Source organism: Ambystoma mexicanum, chromosome 8 (genome assembly GCF_040938575.1).
Source record: "Ambystoma mexicanum isolate Mex_15411 chromosome 8, UKY_AmexF1_1, whole genome shotgun sequence".
NCBI lineage: Eukaryota > Metazoa > Chordata > Amphibia > Caudata > Ambystomatidae > Ambystoma > Ambystoma mexicanum.
The window spans coordinates 459,035,617-459,059,006 of NC_090929.1; positions in this window are offsets into that span (position 1 = coordinate 459,035,617).

The window sequence follows — 23,390 nt, forward strand, 5'->3', positions numbered from 1 at the left end:
TTTAGGACTCACAGGGCACTACAGAAACGTTATGGCAGACTAAGGGGGTCATTACGAGTATGGCGGTAGGGGGTTAACGGCACCGGTAAGGATGCCGGTGCCGTTAACCCCCTACCGACACATTCCGAGGTACCTTAGCGGGTCCCACCATGAAGGCTGGTCTGACCAGCCGTCCTTAGCGGGACCGTTAAGGGACCATGGAGCTAATAACGTGCCCGCTATTTGTGGGCATGTTATGAGCTCCTTCCCCATTCCCATTGAGCCCTATGGGGGCTCAAATGGGAATGGGGAATGGTATTCTGAATGAGACTTACCGGGTCATCCAAGGTCGGAATAATCCGGTAAGTCCCCATTCTGTCTACCCGGACCCGGACACGGGTTTGGAGGCAGCCATGGCGCTAATAGCACCAATGCTGCCTCCAAACTCGTAATGACCTCCTATGCTACCATAGCTGCCCCTCTGACCGCTCTCATGACTCCATAGAAACACAAGAAGGTCTCTTGGTCTGAGGATTGTGAGAAGGTCTTCACTGGCTTAAAAGATTCCTTGTGCCAGGCCCCTGTTCTCAGGGCCCCTGATTACCAAAGACCTTTTATTGCGCAGACAGATGCCTCTGACACTGTGATAGGAGCTGTACTTTCACAAGTAGATGAGAAGGGTAAGGAACACCCTAGTGGTTTTATCAGTCGCCAGCTTAAGGACAAAGAGCTCAGATGGTCCACAGCAGGGAAAGCATGTTTCTCTGTTGTGTGGGCCCTAAGAAAGCTGAAGCCCTACATCTATGGCACCCAAAGCACTGTGCAAACGGACCATAAGCCCTTAAAGTGGCTGATGAACATGAAGGGAGAGAATCCTAAGTTGCTCAGGTGGTCCATAAGCCTGCAATGGTTTGACTACACTATTGAGCATAGGCCAGTTGTTCAACATAGCAATGCTGGTGGGTTGTCTAGAATGTTTAACCGACTTGATCAAGAAACTCGTCCAGGGGTAGATTAGTTTCCACTGTCCTTGGTCTGGTAGGCGCGAGTGTTAGGAAGGATTTCCATTTATGTGTAATTTTCCCTCCAGTTGTGAACCCCCTAACTTTTTGCTGTTTTCTGACCATCCTAGTCTGACTTTTGCTAGTGGAGCACAGCCTTCTGTAGCACGGTGCTGGGTTTTCATTCACTTTGTTATGGGGAAACTGGCATGCCCTTAAATATGGTCAGTACTAGGAGACTTTGTTTCCCTTAGCCTTTCACTTTGTTGCAAGTTCTTTACAACATTTTACCAGCGCACACAGTGCGCTAGGGTCTTCCTTTTGTTTTTAAGGCCCCAGACACCCTCAAAGGAATTTTTGGTAGAAATACAAATATGCCTTGGACAGAGCTGGTGGCAGCTGTTATTTATCTTATATTTTTAACCCTTTCTTTTGGTCCATATCACATTTACCGTGTTTGGCCCTGGACAGTGGCTTGGGCCCAAAATGACTATTCCACAAGGTCCTTTGTTCTGTCCTTTGCTCATCTTGTCCCTTTGTCTACCCCAGAACGAGCAGATCGGGGACAGCCCTTATTTGGTCATGCATTCTCCCGTGAAATGCCAAGCTTTTGCATGCTTCTGCATGCCTTGTGTGTGTGCCTCCAGGATGTGGGCTGGACTGTCTAGTCCCAATACACATCCTGGGTGCCAGAGAGTCTGGTGTGCTGGGAATGACTGGGACCACTGTGGTCCGTGATTGGTCCACATCTGGCATGGCTGTATGTGAGCAGGTCTCTCATTGTGTCCTCTTCGTTTTTGGCACAAAGGAGATTCTGGATAAGAGAATTGCCCAAACACCCATACCAGGGCGATCTCTTGAGTTCTCTCTGAACCTAGGATAGGATCCAAGCGTCCTGAAACCCAGGACCCGCTGGAAGGTTTGGCACACTGAGCCCGCTGTTGTCCCGCAGGACCCCTCTGCTCTGATCAAACTTAGAAGGTCTGTAAAGGAGCGTCGACCCATTTGAATAGTGGGACCAACTATTCACGGCACCTCCACCTTAACCTGAAAGTGAGCCTTCTCAGAAGTGTTCCTGGGCCAACCAGTGAACTGACCAGCTTGCACAGGACCTTTGCTCTGGAACCGCTGCTGTCTCCAGTTAACTCTTGAGACTTTGGAGAGTGTAAGCACTGGGCATAAGGCACTGTCCCGCCGACTTTCGTACACCTAGGCGCCCTAGGTCTGGGATTAGGACAGTACACCTGAACCCAAGTGCATGCGGTCACCGTGTCGCCCAGCCATGGTGATGAACTTCGAGGGGGCGCTGCTGCTGTGCCCCCCTGTGCCCTGACACGAGCTGCAGTGAAATCGAGCTGATCCCTTCACCAGGAGAAGAAAACTCATCACTGTCCCGCCACAGAATCATCCCTGGAACCTAGCCACTGAAAGCCGCAGAACTGCACAATTGCAGCATTTGAACCCACAACCGAAGTGGACTAAGCTGCTGAATTTTGATCGACAGTGCACCTTCGGTTGGTGAGTACTGGTAGTGCCTGGTGCATCCATCAATTTTTACGCACAAGTGTCCCCTGAGGGACACTGACCTTTATCAAGGTAGCGTGTGCTACCGTCCTATTCCCAACTCTTGGATCCTGTTCTGCCCTCTTGGGGGGACCTCCTGGAATAGTGGGAACTTATTCTTCACTGCCTCACCCAACTTCCTGAGTCGCTACAGCCCCTGCAAGAGACTCTGTTTTCGCTCCACCACACAATTGCGTGTGTCTGCACCGAAAGTACTTTTGAGTGCTAGGCTCCAATCTTCTTAGGGATTAGACTGCCTCTTAGATAGGGTTTGATATGTGAAGAACTGCCTAAAGTATATTCACACTATTTGTTTGCTCCCTTTCCTTACAGGTTGTGGACCCTTTCTGTGTGCCATTCCTTTAGGCCATTTGGTAATTGTATATATGTGTTATAGTAGTGTTGTGTTGGTTTAGGTTGTACTGCTGATATTTTCTTTGTGTTTGATTTAAAAGGCCTTTAATAAATGTATATGTATTTTTGATATAGACCTGAATGAGAGTAATTTGTAGTGTTGTTTACTGTGTGTGCTCATTGTGGGATTTCGATGACCCTTGCCCCTCCCGAGACCTTGTCTTGACCGCCGACAATGCTACCTTGATTGGTCTGGCTTGTCCAGAAGGTTACCCTGTTCCAAGAAACTAGGCTGGCCTTTTGAACCTCCGCCCACCAGGTCAGAGTTCAGAAATCCATCTTAACACCCTCCACAAACCTTCCTCACTAGAAAGCACAGACGGAAGGACTCACCTTGCTCCTGAGACCTTGGACTGTGTCTCTCAAAGACTGGAAAGTTCAAAAAGCAGCCATCAGCCTGCCTATTGCCTTGAGATGCTGTTTATGCCTGGTCAACCGTGATAACCTCACTACGAGCTGCTACAGGACCTGCAGAGCTGCCTTTGGCACTCCAAGTAATTCGAACACTTAGTCATTCCGTGAAGGTAAATGATCGCTACATCTCGACAGCCGACTCAATCCAACAGAAGCTTCATCTCAAGGCAACGCCTGTCACGAATGCCAACTGGACCCATTAGAAACATTGGGCCTCATTATAAGTGTGCTGGTCCGGAAACAATGGTGCCTGCAGCACCCGTAAACTTACCGGCACTATTGTTTCCAGACCGACACACAATGGGTTTGCCTGCCGGAGCCGCTGTGCCAGACAGGTTTGAGCCTACCGGGCACAGCAGTCATAGTAGGCAAAGCTGTCACGGAAGCACCGTTAACAATGGTGCTAGTACTTCCTTGGTCCCCATTCCCATAGAGTCCGATAGGAGTCTATGGGAATGGGGACGGGTCCGGCAGCAACCTGCCGGTAGCAACGGCATGGTTACCGCCAGACCCAGAATGAGGCCCATTGTCTTACCACTGACTCAACCGAATGGACAGTCATTTGACCCATTTTGAATGCTGATTCAATCCCCTGGGGGCTATCCCCACAAATTGTAGTGACTCTGACTTGCAATTGGGGAAACTAGATTCATTTGTCTTGACAGCAGCTCAACTGCAGTAATGATGTTGAGCCCCAAAGACAAGAAGGTAAAGGTATTTGAAGAGGCATTTTCCCTGTGATCTGCCATAAAGGAAGTGACCTTTAAGCCTCCCTTTGAAAGACTTATTCCTGAACACCAAAATAAATGTTATGCTGAAATCGTTTGCTCAAGCGTCCATGTCGACAAACCCAGAGTGCCCCTATATACAGTCTGCGTCTTTGTGTTTACCTTACAGGGATAGGCTGATATTGTTTTTACTAGTTGTGCATATTTTTGTTCATTTTAAAGATCCTATTTTTATAGAAACCTGGTCAGACATTGCTTTATTGCGGTACCACAGTGTTGTTGCTGTTTGGGTTGCTTCTGTACCAGCTCACACCCCTCCTTGAGAGTATAATCTTCCCTCAGCCCATGTTACCAAATGATGCGAAGTATACCTTTTCGTGCTGTAACTATTTTACCTCTATAGTTGGGATTATTGCGGGTTTAGTAGCAATGTGGGGCTGAACGGGTGCTGCAGTCACTACTCTGCCCTGTAGGTCTGCAGAGCAGTACTAATTTCTTCACAATATCAGTGGGATTTTTTTTTAAATTTGAAGTTACTATCCATAATAGGTTGACGTTTCTAAATGTTGAAGTATTGGGAATACCAATATTAACGTTAAACCTACTGCTAAACATAAAACCAACTTTAATAGAAAACATAACATAAAATAAATCAACTTTGCTGTAGCCTTTGCTGGCCCTCTTTTTGGATTGTTCTTAATGTGGTGAAGTGTTAATAGTATTGTTTGTATAGTTTTATGCTGTTGTTTGTGTGCTTGTTTGTACATCTTGTGTTAATGTGAGTTGTTTGGTGTTGTGATACATCCTGCAGGGCCATCACAGAATCCCAGCCTAACGTCTTTTCCCATGTGGCCAGGGAAAGGCAGATGCTACCTGATCCTAACCCTGGGGATGATGTTAGGGGAAATTATCACATGAGAGGAGATTAAATAGCGTATTGCCACAGTAAGACCTCCAATCCCTGCATTATTCAAGGTACCAAGTATCAAATTCCTTTTTGTAAGTCTGAACAGGATATATATAAGAAACAGGGAGATAATGCAAATACTTTTAGTAGTTATGACTTTTAAGGAAAAACCATTACCTCCCATAGAAATGTGTCCTATAAACCACTTAAACAGAATAGATTAAATTACCTTAAAGTAACTAAGAACATTGTTGACTTCAAGTCCCATAATGCTCTTAATACACAGACGAGGAAGACGAGCACATAGTTACTAAACAGTAGTGAGTGGTCTAGTTGTTTCAATGACCCACACCTGAGCGGGACCTCTAAACATTTACAGGCTTTTTGGGGTGCAGGTCAGTAGAAAGCAGTGAAGACACAGAAGTAGAAGCCACAGCTGTATGCAGAACAGAAAACATGGCAGAGATCGAGGTTCCTGTGAGATGCAGAAGACGCGCAGTGGGAAGCCATTTGAAGCCCAGCTATCCCGACAGAGAGATAAACTCTCTTAGTCCTGCATTTCACTTCAGTGTGAATGCTTCACCGGAACGCGTTGGGAGCAGTGGAAGCTCAATTGACAGACCGTGTGGGTGTCAGAAGGCTGACCGAAGCTGTCAAACGTGAACAAAACCCTGACGCTTGAAGGAGCAGAAGGAGCGAGTCCCGAGAAGATGCCAGGAAAGACCAATGAGTTCACCTGACATAGGTGACCCCGGGGCGCTCTGAGATAGACCGCTGCATAAGAATATATGTTTTGATTACCGAACATTTGAATTGAAGCAAGTTGGACGCAACTCTCATATAAAGGGGAGAGGTTGGATGAAAGAACATTGTAAACGGTATTGCCAAAGCTAAGTGGGGGTATTAATTAAGCAAGGAGAATGTAATATCCCAAGAAGGAGAGGTTGCATAAGAGAAAACTATAACCCCCATTGCCAAAGCCACAAAGGGATAATAGTTAAAAGGGAATACAACTTACCCAAGAGGATACTGTAATCAGCACTGCCAAAGCCAAAGTGATCTGCGAGTGATATCAAAACCTTAGAGAGTGGTGGGAGAAAGTTGTAAACTACATTACCTGCAACCAATAGATTGTGTAAGAGATTGCAGGAGAAAGGCCCTCCTTGTAGAAAGGATCAAGGGGGAGAGAAGTATATCCTGTTTTGCCTATTCAAAGAGTCCAATTGTCCTTTTGTACGATATACCTGTTGAAGAAGTTGTGAATCAAGCATTTTGAAAGTCAATAGATGGAATTAAGAAACAGTTGTTAATACAACTTCCCCATTAAATTTTCACTGTGGAAAGTTTGGAACTAACCTCACCACAGAGTACAAGTAGTAGTGGTTATTCCTGGCAGGCGAGTGGACCAGGAAGAATATGATTTGAAGTACTGCAATGTGGAAGAAGGGTGTGGTGGAAAAGGATGAAATAATTCCACTACTGTGTTTTGATGAACTGTTATATAACCATCCTGTCAAAAGAAATGTTTATGAAGAAGAAATGTAATGTGATACAAAAGTGGTTACCCTTTTTTGGGAAAAGGATATTTATATTGCATTTTGGATTGACATATGAAGAGAGAATCATCTTTGTTTGCCAAGCAGAGAACTTTAATAATTGTCTCACGAGTGAAGAATCCTTTTTGAGGCTGAAAGTCACTTTGCCAAGTGAAAGACATATTGGAACTTTTGTTGTACCCAAAGCATAATTTGGATAGAGGAGGGGTGCTGCTGAGCAGCAGGAGGAATGGTGGCCTCAGTTAGTGCTCCACCACCGGTATCATCTGTATTCAGGAAATATCCTTCTGTGTGCCATCAGTGAACAAGCGAGGGGCGTGAGGAGACAGCTGGTGGCCCCTGCTGTGCACTGGCTTGGAACAGCCCTGAATGAAGGTCCCTTGGCAGAATTAGAGGCTGCAGCAGGGACAGCGTGCGGGGCACAAGATCCCATCCACAGGGCACTTTTGTCTAGTGCAGGGAGCCTGGCGACTTGAGCCCGAGGCATTGGAGGAGGAGGAGCCGAAGTTCCCTGGCGGACAGAGCGAACTACCTCGAGCTGAGACAGAATCCTGGTGAACCGGCGATCCCTTTGGGTGGTGCCTGAGGAGTGGGACACCCCCTGGGTGCTCCCAGTGCAGCAGAAAGCTGGGAGGAGGGAGGTGATGCAAGTGGGTCACCAGTGACCGTGCTTGGCACCAGCCGGCGGCGACAGTGTTATGCGCCCTCCCGGTGTGCAGGGGGAAGTGGGCAAAGTCCAGTTGCTTCCTGCTGGACGGAGCCTTCCCCTCCATCTACGCTACAACCAAAATGTCAGAACATCTGTGCCCGGACAGGGATATAAATGCTCCGGTCCGCTGTGAGCCTGCAGGGACTATACAGCCTGGGGGAGAGGTGGCTGTACACAACTCCGTGGGACAGGCGAAGGCATATAAGTGCACTCTGACGCCACGCATACCCAGGTGTGAGCTGATACAATCAAGAAGGTGGGGGATCCAGATTGGTGAGCAATCCTATTTCACACTGCAAACATACAGAGCGGCAAATGGAAGCTGGACAACACCCTACTCAGAGTACATAGGCAGGACTAGATTGTTATATGCGAGGAACGCGTGCCGGACACTCCCTCGCTGTGGTCGCAAAGGTGAGGAGTGTGGGGGGTCTCTGACAGACCGGGGGACCAGTGAGCATTGCATCCGGGAGTGGGGCAGGCAAGAGGCAGATTGTCTATTAGCAGGTTAACACAAGGCCCACTCTTAAGAAATGAGACACATTTATGTTCAGCCAGATTGGTGCATGCCCTGAGGGTCACGGAGAGGCAGATTGCAAAGTAACCTATTATCCATCATAACCTAAAACAAGTTCATATGCGTGGGTGAGCCACGTTGCACAGGTCGTTTGGCCAAGGACACGAGATCACAGTGAAGGGGATACCACTGTCGGAGGTGCCATGCAAAGGGTGCGGAGAAGAAGCACGGCCCCATGGACTCCTTCTCCAACAACCCAGCAAGGGCACCTAGAGCTGCGGATCCGGGGCAGAGCGAAGATCCAGAAGCTCTGGCTGTCACCAATCCTGAAGATCAGCTCATGGCAGCTATGCAGACTGGCTTTATTTCGGTCAATGTCAAACTGGAGGACATAGTGGCAATCATGTGTTCACTGAAATCCAAGCTTGAAAAAGAAAACGGGAGCATCAGTGAAGCAGAAACTACGATTGGAGAGGTCGAGGACAGGGTGGGCCAGCACGACCAAGCAATAGCGACCCTGCAGACTGAATGGACGAAGATCAGGTGTATGTGCAGTGATCTTGAGTCGCGCTCACATTACAACAACGTGCGTGTAGTGGGGGTACCGGAGGCAGTAAGCAAGGGACCTATGGAGACATTTGTGGAAAACCTTCTGCGGACCCTGTTTGGAGCAGCAGATTTCTCCCCACACTTTTTGGTGGAGCATGTTTATGGCACCCTCGCCCCGGTCCCCAGGCCAGGTGCCCCTCCTTGCACAATAATTGCAACAATTCTAAACTACAGGGACAGAGACCGTATCCTGAATATGTCCAGGGAGAAGGGCACACTCCGATAAAAGGCCAGCAACATGCACATTTATCCTGATTTCACAGCCGGGATCCAGATACAACGTAGATCATATGACCTGGTGAAAAGACTGCTCAGGGCCAGACAGATCCCGTATGCCCTCATGTTCCCAGCTAAATTACGGATACAGCATGGAGGCCGCACACACTTCTTTGAAAATCCGTCGGACGCCATGGCATATGTGGAGGCGTCCATACCGCCCCCGCCACGGGAGCAGAGGAACGACCGAAGCCCCAGCGCTGAGGGGAGAGACAAGCCAGAGGACCCGGGGGACTGAATTGGGCACTTGTAAGCTGTTGTTTGGGGTGATAACAGATGGCACCCAGAATTAATATTTGTAACATGCCGAGCTGGGGGCGACTGGGCTTCCACAGGCACGACTTGCTGTTCCCAGCACACCCCAGGAACTTTCCATGGTACGATGGGGCTACATCACCAGGTTGACGATGACGGTGAGGGCGGAAGCTACCATGGTGGGGGTGGTGGGGGAAGGGGCAAGCCCCCAGAAGTGGAGGGTGTGTTAATGCTTGGTTTGGGGAAGGGAGTTCAAGGGGTTTAAGAAGGGGAGATGTTATGTCAAAAGAATGCGGTTGGCGGATGCGTTGCTGTGGGGTGGTTCGAGGGGGATCCACAGGGATTGCTGGACTGGAAGGTGTGACTTGTAAGATCCAATGGAGAATGCAGGTGATGTAATAAAATGTATTACCTGGAATGTCAGGGGCCTTAATAATCCCATCAAAACAAGGAATATTCTGATATACCTGGACTGTCATCGGCCCAGAGTGGTAATGCGCCAGGAAACGCACATGCTGGGGTCATTGAATAGAGAATTTGCACCCAAATTGGGGAGTCAGCGATACTATACTGAGTACTCGTCACAGGCCAGGGCAGTGCTCCCTCTGATACATTGAGCACTGTGCTTTCAGGAGGAAAAAAGTAGCATAAACCGGCAAGGTCACTATGCGATTGTGTGGGGGACACTTTCGGGCACGGGTGGTATTGGTGAACACCTATGGGCCCAATATTGATGACCCTGGTTTTTTTGGGGACCTGGCTGAGATAGTTACGAGAGGCGGTGATACTCAGATAATATGGGGAGAAGACTTCAACCTAGTGCTGAATAGTGTGTGGGACCGGTCTAGAACCACTCAAAGAGGGTTGTCCAGGGCGGCTAACATGATCATCCAGCTGATGACTCAAATGGAGTTGGTAGATGTGTGGAGAGCCCTTAACCCAGGGGTGGCAGAATACACTTACTACTCGTTGATCCATGATGCACTGTCCAGGATAGACTACTAGTTACTGTCTAGTGCGTGGGCAAAGCGGGTGTGGGAGTGCGAGATACATCCAAGGACCCTTTCTGATCACTCTCCCGTTGCACTGACCCTGGTAAGGTAGGGATCAAGTGCACCATGGCCATTGTGGAGAATGGCCCCCTTGATGTTGCAGGACACCAAATTGCCACTCTCGCCACAAGGCAAAACTGAGGACTTCTTTGATATAAACGAGGGGTCCATGCTTCACTATGCCACGTTGTGGGAAGGTATGTATGTGGGGGTGGGGGAATGATGTTCACGACCACTGGTATTTTGAGGGAGGTCTGGCGTGAGATAAATGAGGTTGAAGTAAGTTTGCGACGACACGCAAACGAAGATGGTACCACACAAGACAGGGCACTGTTGGGCTTGCTTAGGGTAACCTATTAAAATTCAGAGATCTTGCAGACCAAGAGGATCGGTATATGGCGAAACCAACATTGGCACGCAGGTACGGGGAAGCAGATAGACCAGGACGCTTCCTGGCTTGGGTGGTTTGGGGTGAAAGAGGGACGCAGCATATCACTGGGATCATGGGATGGCAGGGAGTATGTTGAAAAACTGACGAGGGCAGAAATGGGTAATTCTGGGATTACTACAAGTCCCTATATGCAAACATAGATAAGTGCTCAGATGAAGAGCAGGCGAGATATGTTGTTGACATTGCTCTTTCAAGAGGCGCCTATCACAGCCGAAGAGGTTTTAGACACCATCACGGTGCTGGTATCTGGGAAGGCCCTTGGATCTGACAGTGTAGGTATCAAATTATATAAAGAATTGGGGTTGATTCTGGCGCCCAGAATGGTGAAGCTTTGGTAGGAGTCATTGGAGGACGGACGGTTGCCACCGACACTTTCAGAGGCAATTATAACAGTGCTACTTTAGGCAAACAAACTGCCACATGACATGGCATCTTATAGGCCACTGTCATTGCTCAATACAGATGCAAAAATATAGGTGTTGGCCACTAGGCTGCTGTCGTACATGCAAATGCTGGTACATCCGGACAAATCAGGATTCATCCCAGAAAGGTTGACCGCGCGCAACCTCCGGAGGCTCTTCAGCATTATGTCTCAGATTAACCTGCAAGCCGAGGTGGTAGCAGCCTCCCTGGATGCGGAAAAGGCTTTTGATTATTCTGTATCATGGAAATTTCTTTTTGGAGTCATCAAACATATGGATTGGGTGAATATTTTATCGGTTGTGTGTGACTCCTGTACAGTGACCTAACGGCCAACGAGCGCTCCAACAACAGATTGAAGTCACCTTTCCGATTTGGGCGTGAGACCCGACAGGGGTGCCTGCTGTCCCCACTACTGTTTCGCTCTAACAATTGAGCCACTAACATGATGGATGCGCGAGCGACATGGTCTTCAGGGGATTCGAATAGCACGGCCACCACAAATCATCTTCTTGTATGCTGATGACACATTGCTATATATCCGAAACCTGGAGCGGAACATGGGGCTAATACTAGAAGAGGTCCACACATTTACATATTACTCTAGCTACAAATTAATGAGGCCAAGTCGGAGTTATTTCCATTGATGGACAGCACGCCGGAGCCAACCGATCTGCTGGGGTGCCGATGGGTCCCTGATGGGTTTAAATACCTAGGCGTAGTGATATTTCGATCACACTGCTCCCTGCATGCAGATAACCATGAGGTCTATCTGGATACTTTGGACACTAAATTACAAATATGGGCTTGATCGCCAATGTCATCATACGGTGGGCTGTCTTTGCTCAAGATGGTGGTGGTTCCCAAACTACTGTATTATTATATGACCCGGCAGTTGGTTCTTTATGAAATTACGATCCTGGACTATTGATTATGTGTGGGTGAAAAGTGTTAACCCGGATCAGTTGGCAGGGGTTGTTGGAACCATATAATAAAGGGGGTCTAGCTGCACCCGATTTTGAATGTCACAGCACAGGCGCAATACGCCAGACACTGGTATGCCAATTCCCCTAACCCGATACACTATGCCCTGGAAGCCTACAGTGCGCCATCATCGAAGAATCTCCATTCGGTCATCCTCATCGACCGGCACGCTGACTCCCAATCCGTACGACTGTGAATGTGTGGTCAAGGTTGTTTAAGAGATTGGGACATCTGCCCTATATTGAGGAGCAATACCATTGTGGAATTGCCAGGGACTGCCTCTGAAATTCGATATTGATATTCAGAGGTCATGCCACATTATTGAGTGCATGGTTCTGCGGGATTTATTCCCAGAAAGGTGGTTTGTGATACAAGAGCAGTTTCATGAAAAGTTGGTGGATAGTCCCATTAAGACAATGCAATACTGCAGGGTGAGTGCTGCGGCCCGCCGGCGTTGGCTGTTGTTCCCATTGGAACCGGACATGAATGTGTGTCCTCCATTGTCTTGTCGCGCCTAGAAACACTTGTGTACAGGCACGTTATAAATGACTTATCATTTCATATCATTCCCAACATTTGTAAGACTTCAACTTTTTATAGGTGTAACCTTAACTTTTCTCCCACTGATTTGCTCATTTTTCCAAGTTAGAATTGTACAAATTGTGTGTGAATTAGCTTGCTAAATGTGAGTGAGGTCTCAAAGTTATAATGACATACATATTATTTGCTTCAATTTGGTGTGAATTGTTTTACTTGTTGTGTAATGTTTCTGTGTTTAGAATGAACCAATAATTGAGGGTCTGTGTTTTGTTTTCTTGGTGCATGCATAATATTTTGTGAATGATCGTCGTGTATGCAAATTATAAAATATACTTTAGAAGGGATTGAACCTTTCGTAATATATTGAAATAGTATTGGTTAATGTAACCAATGAAGAGAATTGGTGTATCCTATTTTGATATTATAGTGTTTGTGATTGAATGAGTGGGTTGATTGGTCTAAAAAAAATACATAAGTGAAAATGAAAGTGCTGCGATGTGACCTAGCATTGTTTACTTTAATGATCTGAAGTAGTAATTATGGTTTTGGTTTCTAGATTAAGAGCAGATCCATAATGTGCTGTAATGACTATTTAGGTGCTTATTTTTGTGAAAAAAGCAATGTTCCCCCGTTTATAATGTGCTTAATTTTGTTTTTCCTTATGTGACAATGTTTTCTAAGTGAGTGTTGAATTTGATTTTACAAGGTTGAGTAGAAAACGTGGATTTTCGCAACTTGAGTAGTGTTGCATGGGTTGAGAGTTCTTTTAGAAGCTCTAAATGTGCATCAGGTTGTACACTGTGGGCCTCATTACACAGATGGCGGTAAGGGTTTGCCGGTACCGGTAAGGGTACCAGTGGCGGTAAATCCTTACCGCCTTACTACGAGGTCCCTTTGTGGGACCCTACCTTAATGGCTGGTTTTACCAGCCGTTAAGGACGGGACCCGCAAAGGGACCTTGGAGGTAATTACAGTACCGCAATTTGCGGTACCGTAATTACTGCCTTCCCCATTCCCATTGAGCCCTATGGGGCAAAAATGGGAATGGGAATGGGGAAGTGCCATGGTGAATGGGGAATTACCGCCCCCACACACCTTGGAATAGGGCGGTAATTCCGCCATTCACCATGGCTGACTCGGTAAAATACCGGCGGCGACCATGGCGCTAATAGCGCCATGGTTACCGCCGTCCGTGTGTCTATTTAATCTGTGACTGTGTTTGGTTGAGGTTGTATTGGGCAGGCATATGCTGTGCCGGTCTGTGTTGCATTGTGGTTGAAGAAGTATATTACATGCCTGTTATTTTATTGTGCTATTTTGAGGCAGGAATGGTAGAACCTTTTTTAGGTGTGATTATTTTACTGCCAGATATATTTTATTCTGTGTTACTTATTTGTATGTTTTTTTCCCCCTTTTTTTTTTACTTCTGTTGTGTAGTTTTGTAGGTAGGAGGAATCACGTTAACATTTAGTTGGTGTTCTCCCTTTTATACCTACATTTGGTAGTGTTATTTTGGATAAATGTTTCATATTCTGTGTTTTTTTGTATATGTTTTAGTCTATCAATGTATGAATTGACGACAGCATCAGCTTTGATGTGTAACACATTCCTTTTGACCACTGGAACATGATCCAACTGTTTTGCTGGCATGAGTGAGCATTAAGTCCAATTTTCGATATGTTTTACGTGAAGAATTATTTTTTCTAGGTTTTGCACGGGAATATTCTGTTTAGTTTGCTCTACTGCGTTTAATGTTCATGCATTCTCCTTCCCTTCCTAAAGCACAGTTTTTCCAGGGGGCATCTGTTTTCATGAGACGGTAGGTTTGTTTAGTGTTTTTACAGATTAAATGATGATCAGAGTGCAGGGAAATAATTAGTTCTGATCCGACATGGTTTTATAAAACACTCATGGATGAAAAAATGATTCTTGTGTAACGAAATATAGTTGTGTATTGGTTGTTCTGTGGCAGTGGGATGATTTATTTCTGGCTATGTATGCATTTTAGTAGACACAAGCACGAAATACTGTTCTATGTGAGGTAAAATGACTGTTTAATGAATGCCATGTTCATTATCAAGTATATTGACCTGTACATATTTTTGCATATATTGTTTCTTTTGTGTTTTATGTGCAGTGTACCAGTGGGAACCTTTTCTCATCCTTTGAACATGGAACATTCTCTTTAGATTTTAGATTTGTTTGATGCAGATTACAATTCACTTGTAGAAGCCCTTTTCCTCACTAGTGGGCCTGTTGAGAAATTGCCCCAGTTCATCTCATATTGCCACAGGAAAGTGTGTCTTCATTGCAAGAACTGTACAAAAACAAACCTGTTTTATTTTCTAATAGGCATACATTGTTTAATTATTTATTTATAATGTTCAGTCCATCGCGCCACAAGCCCGCAGGCCTCAGGGCGCGCAAACAACACAGATAAAGACAGACAAACAGTCCTAACCAAGAACTGCAGGCAGAGTTCTTAAGGGAAAACCGCGATCAAGCTCAGGAGTCGGGGAGGCATACAGGAGGAGATGACATAATACTAGTCCAGTGAAAGATTGAAAAGGTAACTTTTCAAGTCCTTCTTGAACTTTAACTGTGTATCAGTCAATCTAATGCTGGGTGGCAGTGCATTCCAGGCACGGGGCCTTGAATATAAAAACAGAGTCCACCTGTCGTCGCAAGCTTGAACCTGGGTTGGATTAGTCTCAGATGTTGTTGTGATCTGAGTGAACGACTAGGGGTGTATTACTGAATGTGCGCCTTCAAGTATTCTGGGACAGTATTAACTACAGATTTGTGGATCAGTGTTAGAATTTTGTGAGTAATACAATGTTTCACTGGTAGCCAGTGTAAGTCCCTTCTGGCCGTGGTGACGTGAAAACCTCTGGCAAGACCAGTAGCGGCCCGCACTGCACCATTCTGGGTAACCTGAAGCATGGCTATAAGGGAGACGGCACAGCCAGCAGGCAAGCTGTTACAATAATCCAGCCGAGTGTTCACAAGAACTGCTGCCATAGTCGCCAGATTCTCTTGAGTGAGAAAGGGTTGTATGGTGTGTAGTAGCTTGTTTATCAGGCCACAAGTAGATCTGATGGCAGCCACATGTTGACGCATGGAGAGTTCAGCGTCGAGAATCACTCCAAGCGTTTTGACTTTTTTTTTACCACAATGGCCGTGTCCATGATTATGAACTAAGCCTACTCTCCTGGCAAAGATTTAAACTTATGACTTGAGGCGACGATGAGAAGCTCCGTTTTGCTTGCATTTAATACCAATGAGTTTATGGCCATCCAAATGTGGATGGACCTGTAAATGGACCTCAAAGTTGCTGAGTCTGCAGAATATGAGTCTGAGAGTGTGACGACAATTTGAGTGTCGTTAGCATAATTAGCCACCAACACACCTAGGCTGAGAAGCAAGAGTAGGAAAGAGATCATATAGATGTTAAACAGCATCGGAGCAATGCTCGACCCCTGATGGACGCCACATGTGATGAAAGCGGGAGCAGAGGAGGCGTCGCCCACACTAAGTTGTGCAGTTCTTGGACCCAGAAATGAATAGTTCCAGAGGGCAGATTTTAATGAACAGCCTGCAACTGATTGAAGCCTTTCGGCTAAGAGATCATGATCTACAAGATTAAAAGCCGAAGACAAGTCCAGCAACATCAAAGCTAACAAAGCTGAGTAAATGTAAAGAAAACATTTGTCTTGTGGGCTATATTAGACCATATTCTCTTCTGCATACTGCTAATCCGTGTTGTTGCATTGTTATTGCATTTCTTTTAGCCACAGCCGTGGTATGAGTTTATTGTTCTGTGGGATTTTAAAATGTGGCCCTCGCAGGAGGTATATCTAAACAATATGGGGTGGCCCATGGAGTCCGTTTGTGGTGGGGTAATTTCAATAAGGTGTTTTGTAATATGGATTTTATAGCACGCTGTGGTGGTTTTAGGGCAAGTGAATGTCATGGTTAATGTAGTTCGGTGTGGTTTTGATTTGTTTTGGCTTCTGTGGCATACATATTTGGTGCATGTCGATGTGCCTACAAGATGTTTCTTGTTTGTACTGATGGGGAAAGTCTCTTTGGAACATGGTCAGGCATATGGAGCAAATTATTGCTATAGTTGTTTGTACAGATTGGTGGTGTAGCATATGCCCAGACACAAGATCAAAAGTTCCCATCTGTACTGAGCAGCTGACAGTTGTAGACATAGGTCGTGGTGTTTGAGTGTGTGCTGCAGGGATGTCCATTAGTTGGGAGTCCATTGGTGAGTGTGCCCTTGGCCAACATCACTTTAATCATAATTTTTTGTTGTTGTTGGTTAAAGTATTTTTGACTTACCAGATTCATAGTGTATTTAGGACAAGGCCTTAAATGCAGGGGGCTGATACGGCTTGTGGTTAATGAGTGCAGCAATTATTTTGAGATGCACATAAATGTGGATCAGGAAGAAGATACACGGACGGCGGTAAGGGTTAACGGTCACCGGTAATGGTACCAGTGACCGTTAAGCCTTACCGCCTTACTATGAGGTCCCTTTGCGGGTTGGAGAATTTAACGCCTGCTTTTTGCAGGCGTTAAAAACCAACCCGCCAAGGGACCAGGGAGCTAATTACGGTACCGCAATTTGCGGTGCCGTAATTAGCACCTTCCCCATTCCCATTATGCCCTATGGGGCAAAAATGGGAATGGGGAAGGGGGAATTACCGCCCCACCAACCTTGGAATAGGGCGGTAATTCCCCTTTCCACCAAGGCGGTGCCGGTATTTTACCGTCATGGACCAAGGTGCTAGTAGCACCTTGGTCCACCGCCGTCTGTGTAATGAGGCCCATTGTCATTTTTGTATTTAGCCTCTTTACTTATTTACTTTTATGCAGTGCATGTGTCAATGGTTTGTATGTTTTCTTTGTTATATACCTCCTAGTAATGTTTTCTGTTGTTATTAACTGTAGATCCAGATGCTAGGTTTATTTATGTTACTGAAGCACTTGATGAATTGCTTATTTTACTTTCATGTTTCAGGTGGAAACGTTTTCTTTCAAGCTTTTATAAACCCTTCATAACTTTACTGGTGTTTGCTAAACATTCCCCCATGCTACAACACCAAGGATGTCAGACTATACTGCACTGATGATCCCTAATAAAGAAACAACATTCATTCAGTTGTCTGCAACCTTAAGAGGTGCTTGTCTTGGGTTGTAAAAGCTATGTTTAAAATTGCACTGTCCTGTAAGGCAAACACAATTCCCCACTGCAAAAAGCATGCATTTGAGCTAATCTCCATGCCCACTTAGCATTGCTCATATGCTCTGAAATGGAGGAGAGCGTCCAATGATAGTTGTTGGGTGGCTCTTTGCCATGTGTGACTTAGTTGAAATTGATTATTCTACTCTCACGTTCCAGGTGATAGTTTTTTTTCAAGCGTTTATAAACCCATCATTAATTTTCTGATTTTTGCTAAACATACCCCCAAAGCTCCAACGGCAAGGAAGTCAGACTATAGTGCATTGATGATCCCTAATAAGGGGGAAACATGTTAGCAGTCGTCTGCATCTTTGAGGGAGGTTTGTCTTGGGTTGAAAAGTTATGTATAAAATAGCATTGCACATTAAGCCATTTTTCTAGTATGAAAATATTTCATTTGAGCTAATGTACATACCCACAGTGCATTATGTATGTGACTCTGAACTGGAGGTGTACTTCCAGTTTTGGCTACTGGGTGATGCTGTGCCATGTGTCACTACGTTCAGTAAATTCTTCTACTGGCACTATATCATTGAGTTTGATACCTTTGCTGTGGTGTCTTTTGATAGGATATTTGTATATCGGCACCTTAAGTGCTACCAAGAATTCATAAACATGTTGTTTTGATAAATACATACTTGTTAATAAATACACACATTGTGACCGATTTCGATTTTGTAGCTTATTTCCTTAGCTGGTGACTAGGTCTAGGAACGAGCAGTGCTGTCATGTGTGTGTGTGCAGTTTGAAGCTGCGAGTTGCTTGATGTTTACATAAAGTCATACACCTGTATTGGTGAACTTCACTAATGAAATGTTGGCACAGTTGTTCTTCAGTTGTTCTTTTGTGTTAGGCCTTATGTGTCATCCTATTTGACTGTGTGGATTAAAGTGTGTTCCACACAAGGGTTTTGTGGGGTTTTGGCAAGATGTTATGTATCAGTCCTGCAAGGTGTGTATTATTTACTGGTGGAGCGTGTGCGTGTGACATATCTAGCTGCGTGTCCATTGGCTTATAGTTGGGGACACTTCACTGATGAATACATGCCTCAAATTAAATGTTATTATACAATGCTGTGTTTAGGTGAGGTGTAATTGAGTCCTGGGGGGTGGCATTGCAGATTCCCTGCTATTAAGCAACTCGTGTGGGCTTTGGCAAGGTGTTCACTTGCCTGACAGTGTAAATGAACGTTTGTCTTGAATGCATTTTGGGGTGGATTTTGATACGATTTGAATGTGGTGTCTTTATTTCAATGCTGCACACTTGTGACTGCGATTTGGTTATGTTTGTGTGTTTGTGAGCGCTATGGTTGGATATTGGTATTCCCTATCATTGCCCAATAAAGTGCAATTTGTTGGGACCTATGATTTGTTTGTGAGAAGGTGAGAGCGGTTCGGATGCACTTTTTTTAAATTCTGGGTAGTTTGGTCGTGACGTGGAGCATGTGATATTTTTGTAATTGTGATTTAGCGTTCTCATTTGCCAAGGGGTGTATATCTGTTGAGTGCATTATTTTGGGAGTTCTAACATGCTGTTGCTTGGTGTTTGGCACATGCAGTGGACCTATCAGGCTGATTGTTCGAGATGGAATCTTAGAGCAAGCTCTCCATGCTAGACAACCATTGACAGAAAAGAAAACAACTGTAAATTGCAATATGATTCATGAATGTGTTGGGTGAAAGATTATGTGAATATATGTAGAAGTGTGTGGTTGATATCAACTGAAAACTGTTGTTTAAGAGTTGTTTCAGGGACTGTGAGGGTCTGAAAAGTGATTGGGCAGATGATACTTGTGGTGTGATAGGACAGAGAGCACAACATTCATACAGAAGAAGGTTGTTCCTGAAAGTGTCCCGAGTTTGGGTGCATCTATCTGTCAAATGTCTGTGTGGCTATGATGTGGCACCATGTCCACATCATCACATACATGTCAGGACTTCATCCTATTTTCAATTTATTTAAGATTCTCCCACATTTGAGGTATAATATGGAGCACTATCGAACGGCTCTACAGAGAATGCTGGTCGTATGTAAGGACACATTGATGAACCCGTTGTTAATGTGAATGGACTATGCAACTTAGGTAAGAGACCAGGAGAATGCACACTTAACTAATTATACACTCTGGTGATCAAGGTCCTAGCAGTGCTCTAACTAGTTATTGATGTAGACATTATGCGTCCAAACTGTATCTTGATTAGCAATGATTTGGACACTTTGTTGCCACATCTATGGACTATGCACCGATAAGTACCGTTTACATCCACAGACATTGGAAATGCTAAGGAGACAAGTTGCAACCTGTTCTGCAACTCAGCTTCATAGGAATACCACACCAAGAGATAAGAAAGGAAGAACATGTTTAATCCATTCTGGCTCCCCAAAAGGACATAGAAAATTATCTTATCATAACATGTTGTGTCAAGCTGTGTCAGTGAGAAACCAAATTGACCGCAGTGCAGATTAGAACTAGACTGACATAAGATTGTAAAACTAATATGGGAACTGTGCTGATACACAGGATCTCGTCAAATCTCCCCCCGGGGGGAGCCCTTCCCTGTGTGGCTAGGAAGGTGAGGCCACTATCCAAAAGTCCCCCTTGTTGTGGTGGAAAACTGGACCTCACAGGGAGAGGCTCCACTCACGGGGATAAGGACTCCTGTTCTGTGAAGGAACTCCCTAACCCCTTTTCCCTTGGGACTAAGTCCCTGTCAGAAATCCCTGATAACACTACTCTGTGTTATGGTAATGTCTCTTCCGTCTTTGATCCACAAATTAATATGACCCAGACGAAGAAGAGCCAAATAAACTTGCAGAATAATAGCAGGTTGCCTTACCAGAGTACTGAGAAGAGTTGGCCCCAATTTCATTTATTTATTATTACATTTGTATTGCGCTCCTAACCCTCAGGCATCTGGGAGCATTGCTTAAGAATATGGTTACAGGTTGTACAGGTTTAAGAGATTGCTTACAGGTTATGCAGATTTAGAGAATGTGGTTACAAGCTTAGGAGATTGGTTACAGGTTATGCAGACTTAGAGAATGTATTTACAAGGCATACAGGTTTAAGAGATTGATAACAGGTCATGCAGGCTTAGGAATAGGTTACATACAAACTTGAGGATGTTGTTACAGGTCGAGCTTAGATTTGCAGGTTGTTTAGAGAATTAGAGCGTTGTACAGTAAGGAGTGAGACAACCATTAAATTTTCATAGATTGGAATGTTATACAGTACAGTGTGAAGGGCCTTTGCGTTATTGTACAGTAATGGGTGGCATCTAGTAGTACTGGTGGAAAAGAGTGGGGTCAGGTAACTGAAGTCAAGCCCTTCCACTAAGGATGACAGATTGCTTACGGGAGCTAGGGATACAGTTTGGTGTCCTGTGTAAAGAGCCAAGTTTTACATTTTTTCTGGAAGGATAGAAGGGAGGGTGCCATCCTTAAATCGAGTGGCAAGGCGTTTCAGTAGTTGGCTGCCGTGGCAGGGAAGCCAAAGCCGCCTGCTATTTGTCTTTTGTATCTAGGCTTGGTCAGTTGCCCAAGATACGCTGCTCAGGTGGGTCTGGCAGACTGGGTTTTAGTTATCAGGCTGGGCAGGTAGCGAGGGGCAGTGTTAGATAGGAATTTGTGTGTGAGTGTGAGTACTTTAAATTTGATCCTGTCTCTTTCTGGTAGCCAGTCAATGTTTCTTCCGAATGAGGTAATGTGTTCTGATTTGGGGATGTTGAGTGCTGCTCTGATGCCGTTATTCTGCACAATTTTGAGTTTCTTTATGTTTTTCGATGAGGAGCCTGCAAAGGTGGCACTGCAATAGTCAATCCTGGAAAGGGTTAGTGCTCTTGCCAGGGTTATGCAGTGCTCTACTGTGAGATAAGGTCTACAGGCCGTGATGAGTTTGGCTGTATAGGAAGATGCCGAGGAGATAGCATTGACTTGCTGAGAGAGGGTGAGTGAAGAGTCAAGGTAAACTCCTAGTGTCTATATCTCTTCAGCGGATCTCCATCTTATCATCGTTAAGACATAACTCATTTTCAGCCATCCAAGCTTGAATGGTGTGATAGATAACATTTAATGCTTTAGCATCTGTATTGTAGTCCCCTGTGATGTGAATTAGTATTTGGGTGTCGTCAGCATAGTTTGTATATGTGACACCCAAATTGTCTTATTTACCAAAGGGAGGTTTAGTGAAAGCGTTATACATGCTCTGTGATATGTAAGAACCCTGTGGCACTCCGCAGGTGACTAGGGTGGAGCTAGCTGCTGTCGATGATGAGAAGACTCTCATCATGCGGTTCAACAAGAAGGATTTAATCCATGCTATTGCGTTATTGTAAAAGTGAGCATCACTAGTTAGGAGACGGCATAGGATGTTGTGATCTATGAGATCGAAAGACGCTCAGAGGTCCAAGAGGAGGAGGATAGCTAGGTCACCTCTATCTCTGATCTAATCCATTTGCGATTTTAGGTCTACCAAGGCTGTTTCCGTGCCATGGTCTGGGCAGAAACCAGATTGTCGGAGGCCCAGCAGATGGTGTGGTTCTAGGTATTGTTGGATTTGAACATAAGCAACCCTATCAAGAATATTTTACAGGAATTGTACCGTTGTGATAGGCCGGTAATTAGTTGGTACATTTGGGTGTAAGGTCGTTTTGTTCAGTAAGGGCAGTAACCAAGATTCCTTGAGGTAGTCCGATACTTTGTTGGCGACAAATTAGTTGTTTATGAGTGAAGTGATGAAGGGTAGCAAGTTGTCTGCACAGTGTTTGATTTGAGTCGCTGGACAGATATCCCCTTGACAGCGTGTTGGTTTGAGGCCTTTTATGGTTTTGGTGGTCTCCTCTATCGTAATCGTGGAGAACTCAAATTTTGGGAATGGTTTGGGTGGGTTGTGGTCGATAGTGGGCTGGTGAGATGTGTTGAGTTTCAACTTTTTATTGTTGATTTTTAGTTGGAGCATAGTAATTTTGTCCATAAGGGCCTTTTGTATGTTTTCACACCAGACTTGGTCTTTGATACATAGGTCTGGGGTTTCAGAGGGTGCTTCTAGTTCTCTTAGAACTGAGAAGGAGTCTTTGGAGCTAGAATTGGCATTCTCTATGCGCAGGTTGTATGCGTTACTTTTTACTTGATGGGTTGCTTTTCTATAGTGGAATGCCAGGGAGTTGAATAGTTGTTTATTGTTGATTGACGGGTTTTTTCTCCAGTTATTTTCTGCATTTCTTTTTTGCTACACAAGTCTTGGAATTCAGGTGTGAACCATTGGTTAAGATGTGCCTTATGTTTAGCTTGGCAGTTATCGATAGGGGCCACTGCATCTAGAGCTGTTTCCATAACTTGATTATAAGTATTTACTAAGGGTGAAGGGTCGGCTGAGTTTTCAAGGTGTGTGGTGAGCCGCAAGATCAGGGGGAGTATGTTATCAGGCGTGATGTTGCGCATGTTGCATGCTTGGGTGGCGGGTGCCATAGGAGTTGGTGTGCTGGAGAGAGTGTTACTGCTGATTGTGAAAAGTATGGTATTATGGTCGGACCAAGGGCACGGATCGTTGTTGGATTTGAGCGTGGTGCAATTATAGTCCGCGAGCCAGTCGAGCGTACAACCTTTGGCATGGGTAGGCCCGGCAGATAGTATGGTGAAGCCTTGTGTTTCGATGGTGTTGGATACTATGGACTTTTGGATGTCGGAGCTGTCATGAAGGCCTAAATTGAAGTCTCAGAGGATAATAACTTTAGACAAGGGTTTAGTATCAGTAGTTAGTATGGAG